Here is a 17,353-nt window from a genome sequence, read left to right on the forward strand (position 1 = left end):
CAAATATTTTTAGCTGTCCAATTAATTTCTTTCCATTTTTTGGTAGAGACGGGGTCTCGCTCTTGCTCAGGCTGGTCTCGAACTCCTGAGCTCAGAACGATCCGCCCGCCTCGGCCTCCCAGAGTGCTAGGATTACAGACGTGAGCCACCGCGCCTGGCCCATACAGAGGATTTTGATCGAGTCTTCCTTTCCCCATGCATATTTTAGTGGAGTTTTTTTGTTCTTTGAAGACAAGAACATTCCTGGTCCACTTTGATAGTAGTATATACTTACACCGATTACATTTTGATATCCCTTATGAATGCTTATTTGGTGATGTTATTGTTGACTTTCTGTAGTAGTTTCAGACCCATTTTTGTTTTTAAGTATTAACTAATTTTGATTAGTGGTTTGCCTTTCTTGATAGTACAAATTTAGTATTAAAATTGTGTTTATTCAGTTGATGTCATGTATGTATCTATGTACATATGTATGTTATTTGGCTACTGTGCCTTCTCAAAGTATGAGGGCATTTTATATAAACCTGTGTTATATATGTAATCATATATTTATTGCTTACTAATGAATGTCGTGGATATAGGGATGGGATCTCCTACCTGCCTTCTGCTCTGTTCTCTACTGCGAGAAAGTTGATGCCTGCAAGCTGCATTTCTCAGGCTTCTTTGCCTGCAGACTTCTGGCTCGGTTTGGCAAATGGGAGGCACTAGTGAAAGATTGGAGGGAGGAAGACGGAGGACCAGGGTGTTTCTGCCTCTCTTTACTGCTGTGAGAGCTATCTCCAATCAGTGGTTCTATCTGTGGTTCATCTTTTCATGTAAGATGACTCATAATTTGGTTCAATGATTAACAGAAAATCTTTTTTACTACTGTATCATGGGTACATTTCATCGTAGAAGCGTTTTTAATTTTTTTCTTCCCCAAGTTGACTATAAATATGAATACCTAGTTTTGCATGTTGTAGTTATACAGATTAATCTCATTTATTTATAACAGGTTGTTAATGCATTTGCAAATGGTTGGTGTAAGCAAATATGCAGAGAAGGAAGAAGCTAGCTTGCTTGGTTTCTCTTTCTCTCTTTTTTCTTTTTCTTTCTCTCTTTCACCCCTTCCTTTATAAAAATAAAACATGCTTATACAGAAAATGTAGCAAGTGAAAAGAAAAAAAGAGAATCCCTCATAATCCCATTTCCCACAGTGGTGAGATTATTTTGCTATATTCAAGACTTTTTACGATGCAGAGAGATTTTAATAAAACATCCACATAAGCATGTTTTTCTTATACAAATTTCTCCAAATTGTTAGTTTCAAAGAATATTGCTTTGGTGATATACTCCCCCTTCCCATCATGTCTGGGAATATGATATTTTTAATAGTTGTGAACAGTATACGATTTTATATTTTTTTGCTTTTCCATTTAACATTAGCATTCTACCTGATTATGAAGGTGCTGAAGTACAGAGAACTTAGTATTCCCCGTTGTACATTACGGGCGGGGTCATAGGTAAAGGAGTTGGCAGTTTTCCTGGAAGAGGGAGATCTCTGGAAAAGACTAGCTATTAATAGTGGACACAGAACCATTTTGGCAAATAATTTGGGGACTCCTATGTCCCCCTTGGAAGGGGGAAAAACATCCAGCCATAGAGAGGGGAAGGAATTACATTTTCCTCCCCTTATGGGAAAAAGAGTGCTGGTCTTGACAGCTGCTGAATGGGAAATTGGAACAGACTGTAGAAGGCACACTTGAAATACAGGTTGCAAGGGAGAGAGGGTCGCTGGGTATTGCACCGAGTCAGATCTGTGTACTCCCCCAGTTACCTACCCCACTTTCGGAATTTGCACTTTCCTCCAGGGTTTGCCCCCACACGAGCAGTTTACTCCTTCCAGGGAGGCTTCAGCAGGAGGTTTGGGAGAATACCGAAGTCAGCGCATCATCGGAGTTCTGGGAGTGCTGGAAGTCAAGAGCTACTGAAGCTTTGCATTATAGTCCTGGGAAGAGAGAGTTATTTAATTAGTTAGTTATTAATAATTGCATGAGAGAAAAAGGAGCATGTAAAGCCTAAGATTGCTCAGGAATTCCTAAGATCTTAGATGTCAACATTGTTAGTATTTCTTTTCTGTTGACTATGTATAAGAAATTGTCACAAGCTTTGGGACTTAAAACAATATCCGTATCACAGTTCTGTATGTCAGAAGGCAGCAGTCACAGTGTTGGCTAGGCTGGGTTCTCGTCCTGAGATTCTGGGTAAGAATCCCTTTCTTGCCTTCTCCAGGCTCTGGGCAGAATCCATTTCCTTGTGGTTGCAGTTCCGAGGTCTCTATTTCCTCGCTGGCTGTCATTGGGGGGCCATTCTCTGCCCCCTCAGTCTTCACAGCTAGCAGTGGTGCCTCATGCTTCAAATCTTCACCTTTCCCTTCTGCTACCAGCTGGAGAAAACTCTGCTTTTAAAGTGCCCATGTGATTAGATTAGGTCCATTTTAAGATCAAATGACCTGGGATTTTAATTACATATGCAAACTCTCCTCTTAGTAGTTCTAGATGGATTGAATGACCATGCCGTGAGAATCTTGGGGGTGGGGAGACTGGGTCTTTAGAATTTTGCTTACCACAGTGTTGTATGTTTTCTCTGTTATTTATGCTTCATAATATATTTAATGTGATAACATTAGTCAATGGATATTACAAATATTCTAGAAATTTAAAATTCACTAATACTCCATAAAACTGACTGCTCGGGGGGAAATTTGTGTTTGCAATGTGTTGTTATCGATGTTCAGTGAAAACATTAATAAACATGTTTAATGACTACATAACACCCTATAAAATAGAACATATTTTTGTTGTTACTTTAATTAATAGGAACTTGGGTTTGTTATATATTTTTCATTTTGATGAGTATCTTTATGATGAGTTTTGCTTTTGCTTTTTACTATTATCTTATAGGGAATTACTTACCCAAAGAATATAGGGATTCCCAAATTACTTGCCAAAATGGTTTTATTAATTTGTATTCTAATCCGTAATGTTTACTGATTTTTGTGCCAATCTTTTCAATCTTATATTTTTATAAGGGGAAAGCTATTTCTCATTAATCTAATCTAAAATTTTCCATTTTTAAAATTCCATTGCTTTTGAACATTTTTCAATGTACCTATATTAGACATACTAGGTTTTGTGATAAAAATTCAGTTTAATTCAAATACTGTGACTAATGCATTATGCAGATCGCTTCTTTCTTGGTCTCAGTTTTCCCCTTTATGGTGGAATAGCTGAATGAGATTTCTTTCAGCTCCGTGATTACACTAAACACTTCTTCATTTCCCCCCTTTTTAAGTTAAAAATCTGTAATACTCATTAGCATTCTGCTAATACCTGTCAAGATATAGTTTGTAGAATTTTGAAGGACATAGACCGATAAATAGTACAAAGGGGTTGGGGCTGAATGTAGAAGCAGCCAGCTCTATGGTTCTTTCTTTATCAGAACACAGTGTGTTACTCTGCTGTGAGGTCACTTTACAGTTACCCAGTCAGTGTTAGCTCTTTGTTTGGTTATGGGTTCCAGAGACCAGGCTGTTTGAAAGATTATTTTTTTATTTTTAATTTTTTTTATTCCAGGGTATTGTGAGGGTACAAACATTATGGTTACACTTTATGTCTTTGCCTCACCCAAGTGTGGGTTAAAGGCGTGCCCTTCCCCCGCTACAGTGCTCCCTGTGTCCTTTAGTTGCGGATTTACCCCCCCATCCCCCTAATCCCTGGAGAGTATTTCTGCAGTGTGATCACCCCAGTGTTGATCAGTTAGTACCAATTTGATGACGAGTACAAGTGAAGCCCGTTGTTCTGCTCTTGTGGTGCCTCACTTTGGATAATGGGCTTAAGTTCAATCCAGGAAAGTATAAGAGGTTCTAGATCACTGTCGTTTCTTATGATTGAGTAATATTCCACTGTAAACATATACCAAATTTTAATAATCCACTCATGGATTGACGGGCACTTGGGTTGTTTCCACATCCTGGCAATAGTGAATTGTGCTGCCATAAACATTCGGGTGCAGATGTCTTTATCGTAGAATGTTTTGTGCTCTTTTGGGTAGATGCCTAATAGTGCTATCGCTGGATCGAATGGTATTTCTATTTTTAGCTCTCTGAGGTATCTCCAAATTCTTTTCCACAGAGGTTGCACTAGAGATCTGTCGCAGTGGAGGAATAGTAGGATTTTGGGGGGTGGTTAGGGAGCAGTGAAACAGACATGATAAAACATTGCCAATTCCTAGTTTTGCAAGTTTTCCGTATTGAGTTATATTTTCCTGAAATGGATGAACTGTTCCCTGTGTGATTTAACCGGTTAAGATTATAGGGAAACAAATACTTGCTTTGTTATAGATGCCATATATTTTAAGACCGCATTAGCTTTTTACCAGCAAGGGAATATTTTTGGCTTATATTAAGCTTGCGGTAAACTGTGGGTCTTAGATCTCGTTACATGAATTCTTGTCAAACAGGGTGCTCCCCACGTGCATACATATGTAATTGAGTTTTGAATGTGAACTTGGGGCTTTAATTTTTATTCTTGATGGACTTCACATTCATTTGGTTTGTCTTTGCAGCTTATTAAAATCTCCTTGAATTCTGTCATTCACATTGAGTGTCCCTTTCAGTTTTCTTTGATCCATAAATTTGGTAAATATGCCATATGTTTTTATTTGTCTTTTATGAAAATATTGAGAAAGGAATAAAAGAGCCCTGTGATATGCTTCCTCCTTCCTGTGGCACATTAATTTGCAGTAGTTGACACTTACGTAACATTCTCCAGTATTTAACCAGCTTCAAATTTAACTATATTAATATTGAATTCTCATTTTAAAATATGCACAGGTGGACCCCAAAAGACTCAGTTATGTGCCTTGCTATATAATCAAGATTTAGTAGGCTGTCTGCATGTGTCCGTCTTATCATTCTAGCTGCCTTATTTAAACATACACATGCACCCCCTCCAAAATGAATAGGGTTTCTACTTAATTTCTTTGATTTTATATTTGTATCTCTTATGCTGAAAACCTTAGTTTTTAGCGACATTAACAATTTTTTTGCTTTAATCTACTTTTGATAATTTCAAAGTAATAATGTCAATATTACTGAAAAGTTTGCTTTCTTTCATCTTTAGGATATACACTACTAGGGATATATTACTTTGCTTTTCTGTTTTCTGAAGTAATTCCTGTCTCAGTGCATAAGCCACCAACTTATAATTAGGATTATTTGTTTTATTTAGTTTTTGATTTTTTAGACATTGCTTTTTTTTTCTACTTTAATTTAATGTCACAAATATTTAAAATATTTACATGGCCCTAAAATTTGAACTACAATATAAAACATTCAGAAAAATCTTTCATCCCTATCTCTGTTCCTTCATAGGTAAGCATTTAAATTAGTTTTTAGTTATCCTCCCATTTTTAAATATATTCACACACTTTTTAGTTAAAGGGTAGCCTGTTCTCAAACTGTGCTTTTTTTTTCTTCTTAATATATACTGAAGACTATTCCTAGCAATTGATTGAAATCTTCATTTCTTTTATAGCTGTGACTATTCCGTTGTGTGGATGCAACATAGTGTATCCAACTGTTTCCTTGTTAATGGACATCTGGCTTGTTTGCACCCTTCAATTAGTAGAAACAGTTCTGCAGAGAATGACCTTATATTTAACACATATGGCATTTTTTTCTTTTGCCAATATAAGAAGAAATGGTTAAAAAAAATTACTGTTATTTCGGTAAGATGTGAGAGAGCGCAGAGGTAAATGTCTTCAGTCTACCACGCTCCACCAGAAGTCTTGATAGACATTCTTATCATGAATGAGTTTTATCAATTTTTCTGCATCTATTGCAACAATCTAATGTTTTTCCCTCATAAATTTTAATTCTAATTAATATTGAATGATAATAGATTTTTTTTATTATTAAACCATTCTTGCATTCCTGGAACAAATTCAATTTGATTATGATTTTTTTTAATACAGTAATGGATTTTGTTCACTATTTTATTTAGGATATTTTTATGTATCTGTTTGATAAATAAGATTGGCCTATAATTTTACATTCTCATGCTGTTGTCTATTTCTTCACAATTATTTTTTAAAATTTACTTTTATATTGAGGTATAACGTACAGAGAAGTCATAAGTCTTATATGTGGAGCTTGGTGAATTTTTGCTTGTGTATGTGTGACCACCACCCAGATTTAAACATAGAACTTTTCCTGAAATTCAGAAAACTCCCTTGAATGCTTCTCAGTCGGTATCTTTCCCACCAAAGGTAACTATTATTCCTATACATAAAATCCTACAATAATATACTCTTTGTGTCTGATTTGTTATATGTGTAATAGAATCTCATTGTGGGCCTTATTTATGTTTCTGTGATGAAGATGTTTAGTGCTGTTTCATCTTCTTATTGGCCATTAAGATAACTCTCTTGTGATTTGCACATTTAAATCTTGCCTTTTCCTTATGTTGGATTGTCTGGATTTTCTAAGTTTACTTTTAGAAATCCTTTATAAGTTATGGATACTAGTCATTTATTTGATACATATTTTCAGTTTCTTCTTCTCGACTCTGACTTGTCTTTTTGCATGCTTAATATTATCATTTGGTAAACAGAAATTCTTGGCTTTAGTGAAGTTCAGTTTGTTAAATTTTTTGGAGGGAGGTCAGAATATTCTTTTTTTATGTATGTACTTTTAAGAAATCTTTGGCCACCCCAGTGTTATAAAGGTGTTTTCTAGAAGAATATGTTTACCTTTTATTATATGTTTGGGTCTATGAACTATTTAAAATTGATTTTTGTGTGTGATATGAGGTCGGGGTCTATATTCATTTTTCTCCATATAGAAATCTGATGGACCTAGTAAATGTGTTGAAATGACCATCTTTTTTCTGACTTAATTTCAGTGGTGCTTTTGTCATGAATCAGACAAAAGCAGTCAACCATCTTGTTGGCTGCTTTCTGAATTCTTTATTGTGCTCTGTTGATCCATTTTTCTAGACTTACACCCATATCACACTGGCTTAGTTATTATAATTTTAGAGTGAATCTTAATATCTGGTAGAGAAAGTCTTTCAGCTTTGCCCTTTTTGCCTTGACACTTCTGTGTCTTGCATTTCCATATAAATTTTTAAAATTAGCATGCCAGTTTCCACAGATGAATCTTTAAATCATATTGGGGGAGAATTGACACCCTGACTTTATTGCATCTTCCAATCTATACAAATGAGGTGTGTGCGTGTGTGTAGTATATCCATTTAGATTTTCTTCAATTTTTTAACAATGTTTGTAGTTTTTACTGTGGAGGTCTGTCTTAGTCTATTTGGGCTGCTATAACAAAATACCTTAGACTGGGTAGTTTATAAAAAAATGGAAACCTTATTTCTCATAGATCTGGAGGCTGGAAAGTTCAAGATCAAGCCAGCAGATTCAGTGTCTGGCGAGGGCTTGTTTCTCATAGATGGCATCTTCTGTTTGTCCCCACGTGATGAAGGAAGCAAACAGGCTCCGTCAGGCCTCTTTTATTTTTTATTTTTTATTTTTTGAGACAGAGTCTGGCTCTGTTGCCCTGGCTAGAGTGCTGTGGCATCAGCCTAGCTCACAGCAACCTCAAACTCCTGGGCTCAAGTGATCCTCCTATCTCTCAGCCTCCCGAGCAGCTGGGACTACAGGCATGCACCATCATGCCTGGCTGATTTTTTCTATATATATATTTTTAGTTGTCCAGATAATTTCTTTCTATTTTTAGTAGAGATGGGTCTCGCTTTTGCTCAGGGTGGTCTCGAACTCCTGACCTTGAGCAATCCGCCTGCCTCGGCCTCCCAGAGTGCTAGGATTACAGGCGTGAGCCACTGCGCCCGGCCTGTTTTAAAGAAAGGGTGATAATCCCAGCCCTCATGACCTAATCACCTCCGAAAGGCCTGACCTCTTAATACCATCATCTTGGGCGTTAGGTTTTAACATACAAATTTTGGGGGAACACAGACATTTAGACCATAGCAAGGTCTTTTACTTTTTTTATTAGATGTGTTCCTAGGTATTTGCTATTTTCTTCGAGGTAAATTGGTATTTTAAAACTGTTTTTAAATTTTATTTTCTGCTTTTTTGTTGCTAATATGTACAAATATAGTTAATTTTTATACGTTTATCTTATGCCCAGAGACCTTGATAAATTCTTTGATTAATGCTAAGAGTTCGTGAATTCTTTTTAATTTTATGTGTACATAATCTTTTCGTTTACGTTCTTGATTGTGCTGGCTAGGCACTCAAGAATAATGATGAATAGATGTGGTAAATTACATGCATCCTTGTCTTGATATTAGAGTGAAACTTTAAATATTTCACTATTAAGTATGATATACCTCTAGTTCCTTTCCGGTTACTTTTTATCACATTAAGGATGTAAGGATGTTCTCTTTTATTTTTAGTTTGCTGATGTTTATATTTTTCATGAGCAGGGTTTGGAATTTTTCCATATGTTTTTTACTGTATCAGTGATCACTGTTTGATTATTTTATCCCATTCTGTTAATTCTGTATCCCATTCTGTACATTCGTTTGTTTTTAGATGTTAAACCAACCTTGCATTCCGGGTGTAATCTGCTTGATCATGGTATTTTATCTTTTCTGTATATTCTTGGTTTCAATATGCTAAGTTTTCATATTCTACTTAAAATTATTATTGTACATTTCAAATGTAATATAAAAAACTTACCACCATATAGGACCCTTTATCTTCCTCCTTTATGTTATAGTTTTTATATAGAGTACATCTGCATTCATCAGTATTATAATTTGGATTTTCAACTTGTACATATATTTTAAAGAATTTAAGAGGAGATTAATACTCTATTACATTTGCCTAATCATTTACCATTCCTGTTGTTCTTCCTTTATACCAGAAGGTCCATGTTTAAGTTCACCTGAAGTATCATTTTCCTTCTACTTGAAGAACTTTCTTTAGCATTTCTTTTAGAGCCTGTCTACTGGTGGTAAATTCTCTTAATATTCTCTTATCTGAATATGCCTTTATTTTTACTTCATTTCTGAAGGATATTTTCACTTGATGCAGATTCCTAGGTTGAGAGTTTGTTGTTCCACTGTCTTCCGGTTTCTGATGAGAAATCCTTATTTCCCTGTACCTAGATCTAATGTGTCTTTTTTTTTTTCTGGATGCTGTCAAGATACTTCCTTTATATTTGGTTTTCAGCAGCTTGATCATGATGATTTGATTTGTAGTTTTTTTTATTTTATTCTGTTTTGTTTTCCTGATCTTAAATCTGTAAATGTGTATGTTTCAATACATTTTTAGTATTTTCAGAATTGTTTATTCATTTTTTTTCCTATACCAAAGTGTTTCTTCTTCCATGCAGAGACTTCAAAGACATTAATGTTAGATGTTTTGATATTCTCTGTTAGATATTGACAGGTATTTTTTCTATCTTTTAAAAATTTTTAACTATCTGTTCTTCAGATTAGATAACTTTTTTGGTTGTTTGAGTATTCACTCTTTCTTCTCTCTTGTCCATTATGGTGTTGAGCCAAGAAAATATTTTTTTATTTGGGATACTACATTTTTCAGTTCTAAGATTTTCATCTAGTCTTTTTTTATAGTTTCCATTTTTCCTAAGAGAATTTCAGTCTCACCATTGGTTTCAATATCTAACGGGGCATGTTTATAATATCTGTTCTAAGGTCTTTATCTGATTAGTCCAACATCTATTTCATCTCAGACTTGGCATTTCTTGAATGTCTTTTCTACTGGCAATTACTCATATTTCACTGGTATAGCTAGTAATTTTGAATTCTGTTGTGGACATTTTGAATATTGTTTGTGAGACTGACTCCTCCTGAAATCCTCTGGAGAATGTTGATTTGTTTTATGGGGCATCAGCCTGATTGGGTTCAGATTGAAGTTTCATATGGATATTTTTAGGTGGTGGTTTCAACATCAGTTCAGTTTCATAGCCATTGTTATGCTCTTACCCACCTCTTTCTTGTTGGGAATTTTGCCCACACTTCCTGGTTCTCTGAGGCTACTTGTTTTGTTTTCTCTGGTTGGAAAGATGGGATTCTCCAAGAGCTTTAAAACTCTTGCACTGTACAGTTTTTCCTGATTGGGGCAGCTGTCAAGTGTAAGTAGTGAGAGAAGAGAGAGAGAAAATAATACCAAGAGTTATCCTTACAGTCTTTATGTAACAGGGTCCTACTTTATTGTTTCTCTGTTCAGAAGAATGGGATTTCACTCAAGCTCTCATGTATCCACGCCTAAGCTCAACTAGTGTACTATAGTTCTGCTTTCAGTTCTGTGCTGGGGCTAGGCTAGAAGAGGAAAAAAAAGGGAAAAAAACCTCTGGACTATTTTCCCCATATTCAAGGTTAATTTTTTTCTATCCTCTGGTCAGAAAATTGGACTTCTGAAAGAGTTTTTCTAACCATACCTGCTACTCGTATCCCAATTCAGCCTGTCCTTGGGTCAATTCCAGAAAGTAACAGAGGGGAAAACTAAGGAAGCATAGTGTCACCCTATGGGTCATTCATCAGCTTTTGACTTTATTCCTTAATCTGCCTACTCTCATTTTTTTTTTAAAGAGCTCTCAGGTAGTTGCATGTTTTTATTTTATTTTGTTTTTGTAGATTTTTTAGTTGTAATCAGTGGAAGAGGCTTAAAACCTCATATTCTTTTTTGATATAAACTTTACATGGTATAGAATTCTTTGTTGACTCAACAGTTGTTTTAAAAAGCATTTGAAAGAACTCAGTCTAACTCTTCTGCCTTTCTATATTTATTCCTCCAAACATACCATATATTCTTTTTTTTTGCTTTGCTATTAAGATTTTCTCTTTATCAGTGGTTTTTAGCCATCTGATCATGATATGCCTTGGTATGATTTTGTATTTTTCTTACTTTGGATTTATTGAGTTTTATGGATCAATGTGTTTATAATTTTCATGAAATTTGGATGAAATTTAGAAACTTCATCAATTATTTCTTCAAAGTTTTTTTCTGTTATTTTTCTATTAGGTTGGTGCAAAAGTAATTGCGGTTTTAGCATTGTTGAAATTTGCCATTTGATATTGGAATACATTCTTAAATAAATGGGATTATGTTATACATCAGTTTAACGTGCATTTCCCACATCACGTTTTTTGCTAATGACTTATTACTTGCTCTTTATTTTATATTTATTTTGGACTATGGAAGTGATATTAGACAAAAAGCAAATTCAAGTGATTTTCTTCATTTTATTACTTATAAAGTAATTTTACATTTTTCTCTGCTAGTTTCACTACTTTTGTTATTTTTGGGTCTCTTTCTAGTTAGTGATTGTCCTCTTGGTTATGGTTTTTCAGATAGATTTCTTAGGTATCTCTTGTATATGTGGAGATTAGGGATGAAAAATTCTTTCAAGTTAATTTATATGTAAATATTTTTGTTTACTTCTGATGGTTTCTTCTTCTCTGGGAGTTTGCCTTTAAGGTCCAATCATAAGGCAGTTTTGAAATGTAACCTCCGCTTCTTTTGCCCAATAATAGTACTCCTTTCTGTGTGGAGTGTAGGCCTTACTGTGGTAAGTGCTTGCAGGTCAGCGGTTTGGGTGAACATGGAGCGCATCTTTATCATTTGTTTCTCTCAGAGATCATAGCCTATCATTTTTTTTCTGTATGATTGAAATTAAATGTTTTTGGACAGTTGGTTTATACATTTTATACAGCTTTTCTGGTTGTTTTAAGTGGAAATTTTAGTCTTGTCGTTACTAGTATCAAGTCTCATGGTAGTTTTGATGTCTGGGGTTAACTAGTATCATAAAATGAGTTAGAAAAACATTCTCTGTTCTTTGAAATATTAGTATTTCCTCATTTCTATTGTTTTCATAGTTATTGCAGACAAATGTAGAACCAGCTTAAGGTCCATAAAAATTCCTCTTGACCTTTTTTCTGTTAATTTCTAATTGAAGCTTAATATACACAGTAAGTGCATAAAGCACAATAATGTTAGTGTACTGTTTGATGACCTATATACTTTGTGAAACCACCCACACCAAGATATAAAGCATTTCTTAGTACTCAAGAAGGTTTCTTCATACTTCTCACCAGTCAGATGTAACACATTCTTCTTTCTCTGAATAATTTCACCTGTTATTGAACTTCATATAAATATTAGAGCAAGATTTTTGTTTTCCTTCTGGCTTCTTTAATGTAGTACAGCTGTTAGATTATTCATGATGTTTACTGTATTAATATTAATAATTAGCTTTTTTGCAAGCACAGAATTTCATTGCCTAAATATATCATAATTTATTCATTTATTTCCCTGTTCATGTGTATTTGTATTGTTTCTATTTTTTGGTGATTGTGAATAAATTTTCTGTGAATGTTTATGTACATATTTTTTGGTGTACATATGGACTAATTTGGAGGGACATATATTTGGTAGTGTATAGTTGTAGGATCATGGCATGGATATGTTTAGTAGGAATTATCAAACAATTTTCCAAAGTGGTTGTGTTATTTTATACTCCGGCCAGCAATGGATTTTTAACATTAGTGTTTTTTTCTTTTTTTTTTAGACAGTCTCACTCTGTTGCCCGGGTGAGTACTGTAGCATTAGCCTAGCTCACAGCAACCTCAAACTCCTGGGCTCCAGCGATCCTCCTGCCTTAGCCTCCCGAGTGGCTGGGACTACAGGCATGCGCCACCATGCCCGGCCAATTTTTTCTATTTTTAGTAGAGACGGGGTCTCGCTCTTGCTCAGGCTGGTCTTGAACTTCTGAGCTCAAGCGATCCTCGCGCCTCGGCCTCCCAGAGTGCTAGGATTACAGGTGTGAGCCACCGCGCCTGCCTATTGGTATTTTAATTTAAAAAAAAAAAAAAAGTTTGGCTTTTGGGATGGTGTGCACTGTCATCCCATGTGGCTTTCTTTTCTTTCTTTTTTTTTAAGAACTGGGGTCTCTCTGTGTCGCCCAGTCTAGAGTGCAGTGCTGTGATCATAGCTCCCCACAGCCTTGAACCCCTGGGCTGAAGTGATCCTTCCGCCTCAGCCTCCTGAGCAGCTGGGACTACAGGCATGCGACACCATGCCTGGCTACGCATGTGCTTGTACTTTGCATTTCCTTAATGAATAATGACACCAAGTACCTAGATTATTGGCCATTGGTATTCTCTTTTGTGAAATATTTGTTCGGATTTTTTGCCAGTTTAAAAATTGCGTTGTCAGTTTTTTATCACAAGTAGTTCTTTACATATGTTGGGCGTGAGTTGTTTTTAATTTTGATGTAGTTTATTTTTTTCTCTTATGTATAGTGCTTTCTTGCTTTCTGTTTAAGGCACATTTACTTACCTCAGGTTTATTATTTTTCATATTGAATGAATTTCCACCTTGAATTAATTTTTGCGTGTTAAGAGAAGATTCAAGGTTTGTTCTTATTTTGTATACTTTTGAAACTGTCAATCCCATTTATTGACAGTACTATTCTTTTGAATTGCATAGGTGCCTTTGTCATAAATCATCTTTTATCATATATGTTTGAGCCTTTTTTAGACTCTTTATTATATGTTGTTGATTTGTTTGTTTATCCTTACCCCATACCACAGTCTTAATTAGTACTGCTTTATAATAAGTCTGGAAATTAGGAGGTGTAAGCCCTCCAACTTCCAGGTTTATAATTTTAATGGCAAGCTATTAAATACCTTGGCATATTATATGTCAGACATATTACTAACATTAACTTAACTTTTGAAAAATCTCAGAAATATAGAATACAAGAATAAAAACATTACACAAAATAGTAGATATGGATACCCACTAAAAATGTGAAATTATGTTCAGCTGTTTTGCCTTGTTAATTATAAAAGAAAGGCAAAGAAGTAATCCTATCAGACTGACATGGATAAAGATTTAATAATATTCAGTGTTCGTGAGTTGTGAGGAAACACGCACTCTTATACATAGTTGGTAGCAGTGTAAATCAGATCAGGCTCTCTGGAGAGTCATTTAGCAGTATACATCAAAATAATAAGAGTAAAATATTTTTAATCATAGAAATAAAGATATTAAAATGAACTTTGTTAACTGTGGACTTTCACAGATAATATTTATTATCCAGGGGAATTAAAAATGAGAGATAAAAAGCTTTATTTGTTCTTCGAGGGTAGTTAACAATATTGAGTTTTTTTGACCGTTTTCCTCAAACGGTGCTACATTTCAGTGTTATAGTGGAGGTTGGTGATGTCAAATACTGTAAAATATGTACTCGTTATTCCATTGGCTCATGGTCGAGGAATTTATTCTCTTGATGAGTGGAAAAGCCTTTGATTAGAGAATTATGCAAGGCGATATGCAATAAAATGTGAATAAAAATATAGTAAAATGCTTCAATGTGCTGTATATAGCATACATCTTATGGAAGATAAATAAAGGAAAATACCAACATTTAGGAAAGTTATTGGGATAGGCTTAAATGAAGTGGGTGGATTTCAGTTGGATTTTGAGGATAGGGTTGTATAGATGGGGTAATTTATATGTTAGTTGAATTACATAGTGAAAACAAGAGGTATAAAAGTGAATGTAGGGAAGAGTAAGGAGATAAACATTGTTATTTAATCTATTAGTTCTCTTAAACTTTTGGAGTACATCCTTTGTATCTGATTTTTGTAATTGAAAGATGATTGAAACTGTGTAACCGTCTATGCCCTTTATTGCTACAGATAAACAGAGTTGAAATGTAAATGGTGTGTGCTTTTATCAACATACGTTCTGATGAATGGTGCTGTGTCTGTTGCTGTTATAATTCTATTTGGGAAGCATAATTAACTGATGAATAAATGGGAAAAATTATGTCATTTTCTCTGAATGAATATCACTTAATGAACTATTTTCTAAAGGAGAATTTTCTTAATCTTTGATTTGGAGCAACAGAATAAATGACTCAAGCTACATGGCTTTCAGTAGAAAATTTAGGCAATTTATTTTAAATATGTAGGTGAAAATATTAGTTTATCAGGTGATTGAGTAGTAGTTTTATAATTTCCTTTGACTTCTATTTGCTGCTTCTTAAAAGAGTAAATAATATAACGTTATTATGTTAAAGTGTGTTGTATTTATTCATTCACAGGGATATAGTGAGTGGCCAGAATATGCTTGGAATTTTTAGAAATTTTAATAAGGTTTTAAGGATGTCATATCTCTTATATCAAGTAAATTTTGGTGTACAAACACCATAGCAAATGAAAGGGTATTGTCACACGTTTTTTTAAGCAAAAGAAGGCGATCCAGGTTGTTGCTGTAGAATATCGTCGTAGAGTATTTCATGATTAAGTCCTTTCAGTTGAATGACTAACGCGAGGAAAATACCATCTTTCCTTTCTGTCCTTAGAAATAAATTGTTCGCTACATTCTTAAGTTATACTATATTCATCCAAGATATTAGTCTGAGATGTCATGTACATGATCATTTTTACCATGGTTATTAGAGTCTAAACTACTAATTGTGTCTCCATCCATCTTTTGATATTTCTAATCATTGTAAAATATCTTTGTCGATTTTTTTTCTCTTTTCTATTATGGAAAGAAAATGAAAACTATTGAATTAGTGAATATATTCAATGAAAGCACGATACAGATTACAACGATGGTGTCTCCAAGCTTTTTAAATACCTTTTTAAAAGATGAAGCAACAATTTGGGCAACACAATATAAAAACTGGATGATGATTTATTTCACTATGTCATCAACCTTACAGGTCAGGCATTGGCAAACTTCACCTTGTTGGCTGCCTGATTTTGCAAATCAGGTTTTGCTGGAATGTGGCTGTGTTTGGTCGTTTCTGTGTGGCTGCTTTTGCAGTACAGTAGCAGAGTTGAGTAGTGGCAGAGGCAGTGTGGCCCACAGGCCTCAAATATTACTAATTGACCCTTTAAGAAAAAGTTTGCCAAACTCCTTTCTAGGATATTCTCTCATTTTCCTCTTTTTGAAAAAATTACTTCCTATTTTTTAGTCTTTTAAAATTTTTTTAGCATGGTATATTGGTGGAACAATGGATTAATAATACATGGCATATTGATGAATGATGATGAGTACTATTGAAATAATACCTAGGATTATGAAATAACTGTCTCAAGATAGAGGAAAAATAGACAAGATTCTATCTTAGATTTATGAAAAGATCCAGTGGATCCATAATGGTAATTTTAAGATGGAATAATTCTATTGTATTACTAAAGAGTACAGTAAATCCTCTTTTTTCCTTTGGAAGACCTCTAAGAAGGAATAAAAAGACATCTGAGAAGGATTGAGCATGAAATAGCAATCCTTGTAAATAGTTAAATTTGTTGAGGAAAAAAACCTCAAAAACAAAAATTGAGTCTGATGGACCATGATAATGTACCAAGGGTTAATTCTTTTACGTTTATACATCGTTACTTTATATCTTTGGGAAGGTGTACGTGCCTCTGTGTGTGTGTGTGTGTGTGTGTGTGTGTGTGTGTGTATGTCTTTTAACATTTATTCAAACCATATTGATTATTTTGGCTATTTTTTTTTTCCTAAGAAGACATTTAAAAAATTTAGTCAAGTTTGTGATTCTCCTCAACTTACTTTAACTGCTTATCCCACATTATTCTCCCCTATTGAATTATGTGGCATGGGCTATCGTAATTCAGCTTCAGTTTTTCTGTTATCAGTTATAGGTATCATAACATAAATTTGTTTTTAAGATAGATATTTGGACTTGATTTTTATTTCATCCAGAGTGTTAAGAACATTTTATTTTTTTCAGTTTTTTTAATTTTGAGTGATGGCAGTTGAATGTGTCCCTAAAGTTAAAATTTCACCACTGTGAAAACTATGGCAGACTAAGGAGTAAGTTGGAGGTATTATATATATGTCACTTTGAGATTTTGGTGTGAGAAATGCATGTTTTGATATCTCAATTATGTTCATATTACCATTTTAACCTATATTAATCATTGTAACCAAGTTTATTTTATTCCAACAACTGTCAGGGGAGATTTTAGTTTGTATTGAGACACATAATATAATAGCTGATTTTGAAATTTGATTTACAAGAGTATGAAAATTCCTATTTTCACAGAAAGTTTTCCCCTATATAATAAAGCTAAATATTTAGACTAGGTGAAGATATTTTATTCTAAATAATTAAAACTCAGGTTATAATTTTTTTTTTTTTTTTTTTTTGAGACAGAGTCTCACTCTGTTGGCCTGGCTAGAGTGAGTGCTGTGGCGTCAGCCTAGCTCACAGCAACCTCAAACTCCTGGGCTCAAGCAATCCTTCTGCCTCAGCCTCCCGAGTAGCTGG

The 17,353-nt window shown here is 34.4% G+C and overlaps 1 protein-coding gene across 1 annotated transcript in view; it reads left to right on the forward strand.

Annotated features, from left to right (window-relative positions):
- Window positions 1-17,353, forward strand: part of ARHGAP32 (Rho GTPase activating protein 32) — a 297,626-nt gene that overhangs the window by 39,435 nt on the left and 240,838 nt on the right. The window lies entirely within an intron of this gene.

This window comes from Propithecus coquereli, unplaced genomic scaffold (genome assembly GCF_000956105.1).
Source record: "Propithecus coquereli isolate 6110/MARCELLA unplaced genomic scaffold, Pcoq_1.0 Scaffold36, whole genome shotgun sequence".
NCBI classification, from domain to species: domain Eukaryota; kingdom Metazoa; phylum Chordata; class Mammalia; order Primates; family Indriidae; genus Propithecus; species Propithecus coquereli.